The 10,802-nt window shown below is 41.1% G+C and overlaps 1 non-coding gene across 1 annotated transcript; it reads left to right on the plus strand.

Moving 5' to 3' along the window:
- Nucleotides 1-10,439: 10,439 nt before the first annotated feature.
- Nucleotides 10,440-10,570, plus strand: LOC136162280 (small nucleolar RNA SNORA18). The gene has a single exon (XR_010662086.1). It is a non-coding gene; the product is annotated as a small nucleolar RNA SNORA18 (small nucleolar RNA).
- Nucleotides 10,571-10,802: the final 232 nt, after the last annotated feature.

Here is a 10,802-nt window from a genome sequence, read left to right on the forward strand (position 1 = left end):
TTTACCTGGCTGTATCATCACTGAAATTAACATAGATTTTAGAAGTGGAAAAATGCCCTGGTGTTTAGTGTCAGCTCCTATCTCTTCCCTTTGCAGCACAAATCTGCCCTACAGAGTCGTGATAGTTCCTGAACACTGATTTGGACTTTATCAAGGAAATAAAGCACAAAGTCACATGTTCAGATATCACAGTAAGTGGCTGCCTGCAGCAGGCTAGATTTGCCAACCCAAAAGGAATGGAGGTACTTTACAGATCAGTGGGACACTGGACTGTGTTTTCAGTCACAGGCATGGAAGCACTTCCTCCTCCTGCGTCCACTTCCAAGCTTCTCTGCTGTCTTGCTTGTGCCTGGCAAATTCCTGTCCTCATCAGCAAACACAAATGATCAAGAAATCCTTTTGAAGAAAGGAGCAGGGTCCTTTCCAGTTTCCTTCCTTTTATAGCTATTTAAGCTATAGCTATTTATAGGTTAAGGGAATTTATTGGATTCCCTTAATCTACTCTCTCCATGTGCTGGTCCACACATACACATACAGCTGCATGAATTTGCTCCACAATTGTGTACAGGAACACCACATTGCTGCATGTTTCTGTATCTAGTTCAGTCTCTGTTTTAACCCCTGTTGACTAGTGTAGCCGGCTACCCAGTTTCAGTCATTACTGGAGGCCTCTGTCCCTGATAGTGGCCCAAGGGTCCCATAGTATTCTGTGACTTAGAGAATTTGGGGAAGGACTTCCAACTCTGTAGGCCATTGTGGTCACTGCTGTGTGTTGTGGTCTGTTGCAAGGCAGGAGGCCCATCTCTCATCAGTGGATGTGGGAGTAGGCATCATTCTTCACATCAGTCAATATACTTGTGATGTCCAGTGGCCTTGGCCTACAGCGGCTCAAAGCAGGGTTTCCCTTCTGAGCCAGAGATTGAGGTTGGGCCTCAGCAGTGAGAGTGCTAAATCCTAGTCACTAGACCCATGGTCAGTGATACGGCTCTGGCCCTTTGGCTTTGCAGAAAAGAATTCCCACGAAGACGGGAAGTAGTGAAACAAGTCAAGTGTTTATTAGGAAGAAACAGAATGCAGTATGTGTGGATAGACATATAGGGGTACTCAGAGAGTCACACCCTCATGGTAGTTTAAATCACTTATGCGGGCATTTCTTCTGGGTTTCCTTTGGCCAATCTTTTTGATTTGTCTGGTTCTGAATCCGTATTTGGTATATCTCAGGATCCTCCTATGTTGTTGTTGTTGTTCAGCCATTAAGTTGTGTCTGACTCTTTGTGACCCCATGGACTGCAGCACACCAGGCTTCCCTATCTTTCACTAGTTCTCAGAGCTTGCTTAAACTCATGTCCATTGAGTCAGTGATGCTATCCAACCATCTCATCCTCTGTCACCCCTTTCTCCTCCTGCCCTCAATCTTTCCCAGTGTCAGGGTCTTTTCTAATGAGTCAGCTCTTTGCATCAGGTGACCAAAGTATTGGAGCTTCAGTTTCAGCATCAGTCCTTCCAGTGAATATTCAGGATTGATTTCCTTTGGGATTGACTGGTTTTATCTCCTTGCAGTCCAGGGGACCCTCCAGAGTCTTCTCCAACACCACAATGTGTGCACGCAAATCTCTCAGCCAGGGTGGATTCCAGCAGAAGCCTATGGGTAGACTTAGCATCACTCTTCTTTTGACCTGCAAGGAATTTACTAGTCAAGAAAGGTTCTTTGACTTTGAGAATGACAAATACATAGTCTCTTATCTGGGCACAGCCCAGCCTCCTCTCTCAATTGCCCTGCTGTTGATATTTTGGAGTTTCTGTCCATAAGGAATCAACTCCTAATGCTTATCTTGTTGGGAGAGAGGGGGCGTCTACCCCCTGCCTCACTTGTACTCAGGCTTCAGCCTCCCTGACCATCTCATCAGACATCATGGACAATCAGTAGGATAGGGGAGGGCAGAGGCAGACTCTGTAGCACCTCTTCAGTCTCTTTTAATTTCCAGGTCATTTTAACCATCTAAACTCAAAGCCACATCCATCTCTTTGGCTAGTAACAAACTCCAAAGCCTGGATAGTGGTTTTGCTTTTTTTTTTTTCTTCAAGTTTCTGGCAATTTCTGTTTTCAATTCCTAAATCCAATATTTCTGGGTGGCCTGAATGCAAAACTGAAGACTTTGTCTTATCTAGAAGGAAAGGGAGTTAAATTTGCCTTATTTTTCCTAGATCCTATTGCAGTAGCAGGAACAAGAATATAAAGTCATATCTTAATAGATTATCTGCCACATATACACTACAGGAGTTTGTGGCAGGGGAAGGAAAACAGGAATTTTTTTGATCAGTGGAAAAATGGGCAAACTTTTTTCTTTGTTTTTATTACTGGTATTGTTTAGTGTTATAAAGTACAAGAGTTTTCTAAAGATTGATGTGACTGATAAATTGAGTCACCATCCAGAATTGACTGCTTACTTCTCTATCAAAGATCTACCAAACTTGTTCCGTTTAGGAATTCAGGTTAATTATTCTTCCATTCTGTTGGTATCATGCAGGATCATGTCTCTTGAATGCTTAAAGACGCAAAATCATGATCTGATTGCTTAAGCCTCTTAACAAGGATAGAGAGGTATTTAGAAAAAGTCAAATGAGGAAGTTTTTCCCAGAGAGTTTTGTGAGAATGAGAATAAAGTGAGTATTTATAGTAATGATGTGTATTTTGTGAATGAGTCCCTCTAGATTGCTAAGTTTATCCTTTGATCTGAAAACATGACAGTGATGGAAAAATCAATTAGCACATGTACCATATGTCCAAACAGCCTAAAATAAAGATGAGGGAGGTGATTTTTAAATGTATTCGGAGCCACTAATCCATGAATGACTCCTCCCCAAATTAAGCAGGGTTAATTATAAGGTATGTATACTGTGTTCACTTTCTATTGCTGCAGTAACAAATTGCTGCAAATTTAGTGGCTTACAACATTCATTCATTATCTTGCAGTTCCATAGAGCAGGAGTCGTGGTACAGCATGCCTCAGCTGGGTCCTCCACTTTAAGTCTCGCAGAGACAAAATCAAGGTTGGGAGGATTGCGTTACTTTCTGCTCTCAAGCACATTCTGTTGTTGATCAAATCCAGTTCTTTGTGGTTGTAGGACTCTGCTTCCTTAATGGCTGTCAGCTGGGGGCCATCCTAGGCTTTTTCTGCTCCTTCCATCATGTTACCCTCTGCATCCTAGTGCCAGTGAAAGCTTTAACTTCTTCTCACACTTAGAATCCCTCTGACCTGGTTGTTTATTGTGTCTGTTGTCTCTATCTAGAGGGGGTTCTCTACTTTTAAGAGCTCATGTAAATGAATTGACCTGCCCAGAAAATTCACAAAATTTTCCTAGTAATGCATAGTTTAAGATGTAATCTTATGCTTTTTACAGACAGGAAAATGAAAACTTATTTTGTAGATATGTTTTAGTATTTATTTATTTGTCTGTGTCAGGTCTTAGTTGTGGCACTTGGGATCTTTGTTGCAGCACACAGGTTCTCTAGTTGTGGCATGCAGGCTCTAGAGCTTGGATTCAGTTGCATGTGGGATCTTAGTTCCCTGACCAGGGATTGAACCTTTGTCCCCTCCATTGGAAGGTGGATTCTTAATCACTGGACCACCAAGGAAGTCCCCACTCTTTATGTTTTAGATACTAAATCAAAATACGCTCTCTAGGAATTTCCCTGGTGGTCCAGTGGCTAAGGTTCCATGCTCCTAAGGCAGGTGGCCTAGCTTTGATCCCTGGTCGAGGAACTAGATCCCATATGCACAACTAAGGATCCTACATGCTGCAATGAAGATCAAAGATCCAGTGAGCCACAGCTAAGACCTGGCATGGTCAAATAAATAAATAATCTTTTAAAATTAAATAATGTTTTCCAGTATTGTAGTTTTTTTCACATTAAAATCTCAGCTTTTCCCTATCATTTGGGTCCCCTTTAAGTGGTTTTAAATTCTTAGAAGTCATAGTCATATTTGCATGTTAATTAATCTGTATTGGTGAGAATATGTATAAATAACATATAACATGTATAACAAAAGAGCAAGAGACCAATAGGAAAACTAACTCTGGCCTTTAATGAAGCTGTATTTCAGGCTGCTTGTGGTTATTAAACCACATATAAAGTGATTGTCTTAGTTATTATACTCAGCAGGTACAGTTATTTTATTATGAGATAGTTTCAATATTGGTTTAAATAAAATTGTTTTTCATGGACTACAGTTTAGTTCTGAATATCTGTGTATTATTCTAGATTATAATGCCTTCAGGAGGTAGTGGATAAAGGAGATATCCAATTTGTCATAGATTAACATGGTGTGTGCTGCCCAGGTCTGGTAACACAGCTGAGTAGCTTTAAAAAAAGAAAACAAACTTCAGAGTTAGGCAGAAGACCAAATGCTGACTTTGTTCCTTAGCAGCTGTGTGACATCAGACAACTTGCTCATCCTCTCTGATACTCCTTATCTGCATGTGCATAATGGAGATATCAGTATAAACCTGCAGGAAGAGGGCATTGATGAGGATTAAATGAGATTAATGGGAAATCCCTCACCACTTGTGGTATGCTGGCAGAGTTCAAAATTTATGAGTTACCTTTGCTTTGCCTCTCACAGCCTCTAATATGCTGATATGTGAATCTCATCCTCGATAGCCTATCTGAACCCAAGCCCTAACTTTGTGATGGAGGAGTCCATTTAGATTTAATATTTTTTCATATTGTCTTATTATATTAAAAAAAATTCAGTTTCATCTTTCAGTTCAGTTCAGTTCAGTTCAGTCGCTCAGTTGTGTCCAACTCTTTGCGACCCCATGAATCGCAGCACGCCAGGCCTCCCTGTTTCATCTTTAGGGTCTACTAAAAGATGTATTTTATGATCATTTGCTGATGCAATAATAAAAATTCTTTTTAAAAAGGACTAGAAACTTGAAGTTTCATTAGGGGACCAGAAACAATAGAATTTTATTATTTACATTAGATTTGTCATTTCAATAAAATAGCAAATGCTCCTAGTTGAAAGACCTTACTTACCACAAGAGCTTAAAGTTAATCATTCTTTTCAAACGTAGCTAGAATATCCTTTGTGTTACATATTTTTTTCTGGGATAAAAGAAAGTAGCTTTGATTGGTAATTTGAAGGCAGGGTCGCAGTCCTTTTGTGGTTTCTTTGGTTCCTTCTTTATTGAGCCTTCCAGATACCTCTGTCCATGGTGCTGACCTCCAGACACGCTCCCGTTTAAGTATTTGATGGTCCAGGTTTGTTGTTGTTGTTGTTGTTCATGCTAGGTTCCTAAAGAGCTCCCTTTGGTTTGTAACTGCTGTTCTCTGTTGAGTCTGTGTCATTTTAAACTCTTCTGCAACTTCCCAAGTGCTTAAAGGGCCAGCTTGTTCCTGGTTACTATTTTTTTAAATGCACTTATTCACTGTCTTCATGCTGCGGTTTAGAGTTTTATGAAATGTTTCTTGGTCCAACTCACTCATGGTTGCTGAGATTTAAATCCATGCCAGTGGTATCCTCATTCCCTCATTCCACAAATTTCTACTGCTCTCTTTCTATTTAAGAAAATCTCAGTCTTCCTTCTGTGTTTCTCCTTTACTCTCACACTACAACCATACTTACAACACTTCAGGGGTCAACCACAAGTCCAGGTTGTCACCTGCACCTCTGATTGATGGGTTGTAGATCCTGGGTTCTACAAACCTTGGATTCCTTGCAAACTCCCTCCTTGGATTCTATTAATTTTCTAGAGGAATTCACAGAATTCAGAGAATCAGTGTACTCAAGAGATTACTGGTTTATTAGAAAAGGACATAATTCAGAAACAGCCATATGGAAGAGATGTCATAGAGTCAAGTTATTGGGGGAGGGCACATAGCTTCCACACACTCTCCCAGCACTTGTTCACCATCACAGAAGCTCTCCTAACCTTGTCCTTTTGGAGTTTATTGAGACTTCTTTACAAAATCATGATTAATTAAATCACTGACTGTTGGCAGTTGATTCAACCTCCAGCCCCTCTCCTCTCTCCAGAGGTTAGGGAGTGGGACTACAAGTTCCAACTCTGAAATCACATAGTTGGGCCTGCTGGCAATCAGTCCCCAACCTTAGATGATCTAGGGGCTTTCCAAAACCACCCCATTTACATCACACAAGACCCCTTTATCACTCCCCTCACTTAGGAAATTCCAAGAGTTTTAGGAGTCTGTGCTAGAAAGAGAGGTGTTCTACACAAGGAACAGGGATGAAGACTAGCTGTATATTTCTTGTTATAAATCACAATACTGCACCCCCTAAGTATAGACTCTTGTCATGGGCACTCTAGGAAAATAAAAGGGGAATATGATTTGGTACCTGACTTCAAGAAGTTTTGAATCTGGTGAAAGGGGAGAGGGGGAGAGCAGTAAGCAGATGTGGGAAAGTGAGGCAGACGTAAACCAGGTATCATTGGGGAGGTGTCAGTAGTGGCTGTGTGAGCCTGCAGCAGTGACCCAACTCTGGCCGCACAAAAGAAGCACCTGGGGAGCTTCTAGACATCTTGGTGCACACTGTCAATCCCAGACATATTCAGAAGCTCTGGGGATGAAGGTCAAGGCATTGGTATTTTAAGGTCCCCAGGGGATTTCAGTGTGTGAATACAGTTGAGAACCACTGGCCTGAAAATGACCCTGACACATTCTGGCTCTGTGACAGGGTAACAGCAAAATCTTGCATTCCTTTATTTCTATTTGATTTCGTGTACCTCATGCTCCACATTGGATTTTGACAAGTACTTGCTTCAATGTTGGTGGGACCTTGTATACTTAGTATATACTCAGTAAACACTTACCTGTTGATAGATGAATACTTGTTTTAATGCTCCCCACTCCCTTAAACAACATTTATTGAGCACGTAATATATTTGGAGATTGTTGTTTAGCTGCTCAGTCATGTCTGACTCTTTGTGATCCCATGGACTGTAGCCCGCCAGGCTTCTCTGTCCATGGGATTTCCTAGGCAAGAATACTGGGGCAGGTGGTCGTTTCCTTCTCCAATATTTGAGGATGGAGCAGTACTCCCTGGTGGGGACAGAACAGTAAGTACGACCATCTCTGCCTGGATGCTCTGCTTCCCGCATGATGCCATCTCCTCCATCAGAACCATTCCGGGAGCTTGTAACAGAACAGGCTCTAGGATGCTTCCCCAGCCTGTTACAGAGTCTTTGGTCATGAAGCCCAGAGACACCTTTTGTTCACACACTGCCCAGGTGATTCTGGTACACGAGAGCTTGAAGGGCCTACAGAGACAGTGCAGGACAGGGCAGCGCAAGATGTGCTACCGTGCCCCCTCTGGGGAGCCCAGAAAGGGCGCTGGGAGAGGGTGGCCCTGAGCTGGGTCTTAGGAATGGTGATTGACTTACCCAGAGAAAGGGGAGGGAGAGCATTCAGGCCAGAGGAAAGCTCCTGGTCATGTCTCAGAGACGAGAATGAACACAGCACATGGCGGAGATTGGAGGCCAGCTGTGAGGAGCCATTTGTAATTCTCAGTTAATTAACCTTTATCGATCCCCACAATGTTCTGAGCCCTGCATGCAAGGAGGATAAAACTGCTCAAGGAACATGGTGTCCCTGGGTCTGGCTCTGAGCTCTTGTTTGGTTCAGCAGAGCAATGCCTGATCACTGCCAAGCTCTGGACGTCTCCCAAGAACCAGATTCACGAGGTTATAAAGCCACACCTGGGGTGATCGTGTATCTGTAGGAAAAGCACAGAGCTCTGGCTGGTGTCACTAGGGTCACCTCTTCCTGACACATCTCCAGACTTTGGAGGCTCTGAACGAGGCAGAGTCTGGCCTGGGAAGTTGGCTGACAATATGAGGTCAAGGCTGGTGATTCGGTGAAATTGGTGGTTTGGTTTTATAACACTATGAATGCCAGGCTATAAACATTATGAGTAAAATAGGCTTTGGAAGCCTAACATGGAATTCTAACCACTGTTTATAACTTCTCATCTAAGAGAAAGAATAAGCCATGGTCCAAAAACTAAATTATTTTTGAGTAACAATAGCTATTTATTGGACTTCCCAGGTGGTGCTAGTGGTAAAGAACCTGCCTGCCAGTGTAAGAGACAGAAGAGACATGTTTGATCCCTGGGTTGGGAAGATCCCCTGGAGAAGGAAATGGCAACCAACTCCAGTATTCTTGCTTAGAGAATCCTATGGACAGAGGAGCCTGGCAGGCTACAGTCCATGGGGTTGTAAAGAGTCAGACACGCCTAGAGTGATTTAGCATGCATTCCCAGCTATTTATTGATGACTTAGTAGGCTCCAGGCCTCCAATACCCTGAGCTTTACACTTTCTTCTTACTACTACTTGTCTGTGTCTGCCCCTAGCCCTCTCAGAGATGTGGCATTATTCCATTTGCTTTACAGATCATGGAGCTTGTGAGTGACAGAGTTGGGATTTGAATCCAGATATGTGTAGCTATTAGAAACTGAGTGTGTAACAACCGTGCCAGGCTACTTTTGGAATGTGATTTTGTATAAATTAGTGGTTTCCTTTATCTTCTTACTTTACATGCACATCCCACAGTGTCTGTTGAGACCTTGATGAATAGTTAACCATTAAACAGATTGAAAAGAAATAAAATGCCCCAGAATTAGCAGGAAGAAAAATACTGCTTTCTTTCTTTGATCCTTCTATTGGATTGGCCACAAAGTTCGTTAAGGTGTTATGAACAAACCCGAATGAACTGTTTGGCCAACCTAACACATTTCTCACAATTTGAAATCAAAATCCTTCCTCCCAAGTACTTTTGCTAAGGAATGCCTGATAAAGGGGTTAGAAAATGTAGCATCACTCAATTTGGCAGGAATCACAGATAAAATGGAATGTCAGATCCTCTGTTCCAAGGGCTGTTTTCAGATACATTGGCTCTACGATGGTTCTCATTCTGTAAAACAGAATTTAGAAGATTAGGATGAATTCAATTGAATTATGAAAAACAAGTGCTGTGATCTGTTAAGTATAGTACTTGATCATCTTCCCCCTACCCCCAGCCCCACTCCATACCTAGATAATTACCTGAAGCTTGAGTCATGGTTTACATGTAGCCATCTGATTATTTGCAACACCTGAAGGGGAAAGTACATTGTCACTTCTGTCAATTCTGTTTGTAGGGATCATCTCTGCAGGTGAAACATAGAGGCCACTTTGGTGAGAATGCATAGCTGAAATATATTAATACAAAAGGGGAAAAATGCAGAAACGAAATGTCTTCACAGTGATCTGAAGTTTCAGTAATATTCAGCTATTAAATATTTGCTCTTGTTTATTCAAAACTCTAGTTATTGGCACATTTACAATTTTCTGCTTAGTTTGACATTTAACCTGATGGTTTTATATTTATTTATTGCGTGGTCTAAATATGGTCTCACTTTCTAAACTATGGCTAATTTTTATAGTCATTTGATATGATTTAATTGTATTGTGCTATTTAAATAATACTCTCCTGAGTGCCTTCTCTGTACCAAGTATTTGTAATCTTTATGTACACATGGTAATTTCAGGTACTAAAGAGTTAACCAAGTTTTGCATAGTTGTTAGACATTTCAAAATATTTATAGTGAAGATATGAATTTACATGACCTCTGAGTAAAAAGAAATTAATTGAACTCATGCTGTGAAACTAAATAAATCAGTGGGAAGAGAAATTGTAGGCTTTACTAGCGGAAGTAATTAGATCAAAGGCTTCTTCTGCATTGTACTAAGTTGCCTCTGTTTCTGAATGGCTGCTAATGTTTATATTTCTGAGCTGCCAGGTTTTTACTGTTTTGCCAACATTTTCTCTACTTCAAGGATTACTGGAAAACTAATCAGATGCAGTAATTGATTTAACAACAGAATGATTCAGTAGTTGCTGTCTTCTGTAAAATCTTCCTTCTTCAATTTGAAGGTAAATTATCAATTTATGGGTCTTCACAGAAAAGCATTTATTTCTCTTTGCTCCGTTAAAAAGGAGAGTTCTCTGCACTCAAATTTGTTTGGGGGTAAAATGTTCCACCTGTGAAGCCCTTTCTGGGACATGAACACATTTTTGATAATCAAGTCTCAGATGATAGTCTTATATGATAATCACATGGCAGTTTAAAATTGTGTGTAATCAAAATGATGCAATCTTGATAGAAGATGGCCTTGTCCGGAGCTGACTGAGAAAAGTTCAGTTGCAGAAGTTGTGTGCTTGTCTGTCATTGTAATAAAGGGTCCAGGGTTTTGCTTTCTAGAACTGTTCTCTGCCTGACCTACTCAACGAAAGTCCCCAGTCTTCTGATGCGTGTGACATGCAGGTTTACCCTACAGGAACGAGTAATATCCCTAAATACATGTATGTAGTTACAAATATATGTATGTATGCTTAATGACAGAGGAAGTACCAGACATGAAAACTGCATATCTAGTTGATGTCTATCCCCATGGGGCTTTTCCAATAAACCGACATCGTTGGAAATGCCTCGTAGAGTAAGTATGTGGTTTCCTTTACTCATAGAACTGCCTGTTCGATCTGTCGGAAAAAACTACGAGACAAAGTTGCCAAGTAAACTATGAAAAACCTAACAAACTTTTTTTTTTTTTAATCCTAGGTGTTGACATACCCCAACAATCTATACTGTTCTAGGATATGATAGCTTAGGGGTGAATATGATTTGCACTTAATACATTTTTAGAGGGTGTCAAATTCAGAACCAGGCAGTTTTGTCTGCAGACTCTAAACATGGTCCTAAAGTAAACTGCTTGAGGAAATTGGATCCCAAAGATTACA

Source organism: Muntiacus reevesi, chromosome 2 (assembly GCF_963930625.1).
Source record: "Muntiacus reevesi chromosome 2, mMunRee1.1, whole genome shotgun sequence".
NCBI classification, from domain to species: Eukaryota; Metazoa; Chordata; class Mammalia; order Artiodactyla; family Cervidae; genus Muntiacus; species Muntiacus reevesi.